At 38.2% G+C, this 3,573-nt stretch overlaps 1 protein-coding gene across 3 annotated transcripts in view; it reads left to right on the top strand.

The window, feature by feature from the left end:
• Nucleotides 1-3,573, top strand: part of LOC106870474 (putative carbonic anhydrase-like protein 1) — a 497,991-nt gene that overhangs the window by 237,359 nt on the left and 257,059 nt on the right. The gene's annotated exons all lie outside the window — the stretch shown is intronic.

Here is a 3,573-nt window from a genome sequence, read left to right as displayed (position 1 = left end):
TGTGTGTGTGTGTGTGTGTGTGTGTGTGTGTGTGTGTGTGTGTGTGTGTGTGTGTGTGTGTGTGTGTGTGTGTGTGTGTCCGGTAGCGACATAACAGCCGAATTTCAATCTCAATGGTATATAAAGTTTCAGTGTCCATGAAATTCTGCCTATCGTTGACACTGAGATTGGGCTGTTGTGTCGCTACCACACGTCTGTCGCTGAGGAACCCGAAACAGAGCAAACTCACGTCATCTGGCAGTTCTAACGGCTGTAGCAAACAATTCTAATCTGTTAAAGATATAAATACAAGTGATTTTCTGCATCATGAATCCATATGAGAAGTCCTCTTGATGTAAATAATGCAGTACTCGGTGCTCTAACAAAACATCAACATTCAATTGAATATAGCAAAATGCATGCACCTAATAATCAATATATTTATTATAATAGTCATTTCATGTTGCCTACGCGCGTTTCGGTTTATTACTTAAATCCATATTTATGCAATTAAATTGCTTTATGAATTTGAAAAAGTAAAATCTATCATCAGAGCAAAAATCGACAATTATTTTTCACACATCCTAACGGATGGATAGTTCATTCCAATTGAATTGTAGCATGTGCGTCTTGGATTCTGTTCTAAAAATGGCTAGAGGTTGATTCTGATCTCACTGGACAAGAGATAGGAATAGTCCAGAAGGACTAGGTTATGTTACTATTCACCCTTTTTTTGGTGCTTATTTTTAACTAAAATCATTTAAATATAAGGGAAGTATATTTTATTTTAAGAACCTACGTATTATTGTATCATTCATACAGTGCTTATTTTAATTAAAGTCATTTAAGTTCAATAAATATTTTTTTTTAATTCTATGACGAAAGTCCCCTTCCCCTCTTATTATTAGTATAATTTATTTATAATTGATAAAGGAAACGGAAGATGTAACTATTCGCCGGTTACAACCACAAACTTAATCCTAGCTTTGTCAGTGTACCAATGTACAACTAGCTACAACAAAAAACCAAGGAGACCTCAGTATATCTAGTGGAATATCTTTCTCTACACCAAGTTCTTGACATGACACAGCCTGCACTGGATGATGCAGCACAACTAGATGCACAATATCATACTTCTATGGGACAGATGCAGAATGGGTCGAAACGATTGTCATGCTGAATAAAGATTCGTACTAAATCTAATTATAAACTCAACAAACACTGCGAATTTCCTGGTGTAGATCCAGAGAGATGGCGAGAGAGAGAGGGAGAGAAAGAGAGACGGGGAGAGAAAGAAAGAGAGAGAGGGAGAGAAAGAGAGAGAGGGAGAGAGAGAAAGAGAGACGGGGAGAGAAAGAAAGAGAGAGAGGGAGAGAAAGAGAGAGAGGTCAGGAGTACGTCAGTGACATTTCTTTTGAAATGACTATCACTATCAAGGAGAAAGCTTACTAATATCTCGTCAATTTTATATGAATTCGAGCTGTAGTATAAAACACTTCAAATTTCAAATTCATCAGCTGGTGTGAAGAGATACTGAAAATAAATGTCATTCTGGTAAGAGTACATGTGTTAGATGTACAAGTGACGGCATGTATAAGAGTAAAGTTAAATAGTGGCGACAGAAATAGACAGGCAAACGGTGGAATAAACAATATTGGTTTCAAACTTTGGGACACGACTACTAATTTTATGGGAGGGGTAAAGTCGATTATATCGACCCTTGTCCTCAGCTGGCATTTATTTTATTAACCCAAAAAGGGAATTTGAACTTATAAAGTAAAGACGGATGAAATGCAGTAAGGGATCTATCTTGCCAGGCGTGCTAACGATTCTGCCAGCTCGCAACCTTAGTGAATTGATATTCAAAATATCAAGTGTTTAAAGGACATTGTTTATATGCAAGTACTTGTTGGCACTCCGTCGCTTACGACGTCGAGGGTTCCAGCTGATCCGATCAACGGAACAGCCTGTTCGTGAAATTAACGTGCAAGTGGCTGAGCACTCCACAGACACGTGTACCCTTAACGTAGTTCCCGGGGATATTCAGCGTGACACAGTGTGACAAGGCTGACCCTTTGAATTACAGGTACAACAGAAACAGGAAGTAAGAGTGAGAGAAAGTTGTGGTGAAAGAGTACAGCAGGGTTCGCCACCATCCCCTGCCGGAGCCACGTGGAGCTTTAGGTATTTTCGCTCAATAAACACTCACAACGCTCGGTCAGGGAATCGAAACCGCGATCCTATGACCGCGATTCCGCTGCCCTACCACTGGGCCATTACGCCTCCATGCAAGTACAAATTCCAATCTAAACCACAGATCCGACTCAGAGTTGGGTTCTTCGTGCGGCGTAAATATAAAAAGTAAACACATATGACGTTTAACATATTACGACTGTTGTTTCGGTAGAATTTTATTTATTTAGTGCAGTCATAAAAGATCACATCATACTATATAATCAGGTAAAATTTTAAACAAATAAGATTTCAAACAGTTAAGACATTAATCATCGACTCGGTGTTAGCCAACATTCTCTGGAGTAGTAATGTATCTAAGTCTTACATTCGAATACATAGTTGTATAAGAAAATGTGGATTAAAACAGGCAAATAACAAAGGGATCATGAAAATATACAATCTGAATTCATTTATCTAAACTAGTTTATTTCTTTTTTTAATGACACTGAATAATCTAAGAAATGTATAAACATAGTGGTGCCAGTCCTGAAAAACTAAGCAGGTTTATTCTCAGTTAAAGAGCACGTGTCAAGTGGTTCACCGACCATTAACATCAAACGTCAATCATCAGTCTTCACTCATTCCTATATATAAGTACGTACACTGGAAACACACACACACACGCACGCACGCACGCACACACACACACACACACACACACACACACACTCACACACACACACACACATATATATATATCTATATATATATATGTATGTATATATATATATATATATATATGCATGTACATGGCGCAGGTGTAGCTGTGTGACTAGAAGTTTACTTCCCAACTGCATGGGTGTCTTCTACCAGAGCAACGGACCGACCAAAGCCCTTAAGTAGGTTTGGAAGAGGAAAACTGAAAGAAGCCCGTCATATATATAACTCCACGTATGTGAGAGTCTATGTCTTGGCAACCGATGTTAGTATATTTCCGACTACATGACTTAACTTTTTGGCAAAAGAGACAAATAGTATAAGTATTAGCCTTAAACCAGAATAAGTACTGGTGTCGACTCGTTCGACCAAAATACTTAAGTCGGTGCACTTAAGTCAGATGACAGAAATAAGTTAAAGAAGGCGACGAGCTGGCAGAAGCGTTAGCAAGCCGGGCGAAATGTTTAGCGATATTTCGTCTGTCTTTACGTTCTGAGTTCAAACTCTGCCGTGGTCGACTTTGCCTTTCATCCATTCGGGGTCGATAAATTAAGTACTAGATGTGTACTGGGTCGATCTAATCGACTGGCCCCTCCCCAAAAATTTCGGACTCTTGTACCTAGAGTAGAAAAGAAAAGAAATAAGTTAAAGATAAAAGATATGTTTATATATATATATATATATATATATATATATATATAT

The sequence above is a fragment of the Octopus bimaculoides genome, chromosome 2 (assembly GCF_001194135.2).
Source record: "Octopus bimaculoides isolate UCB-OBI-ISO-001 chromosome 2, ASM119413v2, whole genome shotgun sequence".
Lineage (NCBI taxonomy): Eukaryota > Metazoa > Mollusca > Cephalopoda > Octopoda > Octopodidae > Octopus > Octopus bimaculoides.
The sequence above is the reverse complement of the archived record's forward strand: the minus strand, read 5'-3'. Positions and strand labels throughout refer to the sequence as shown.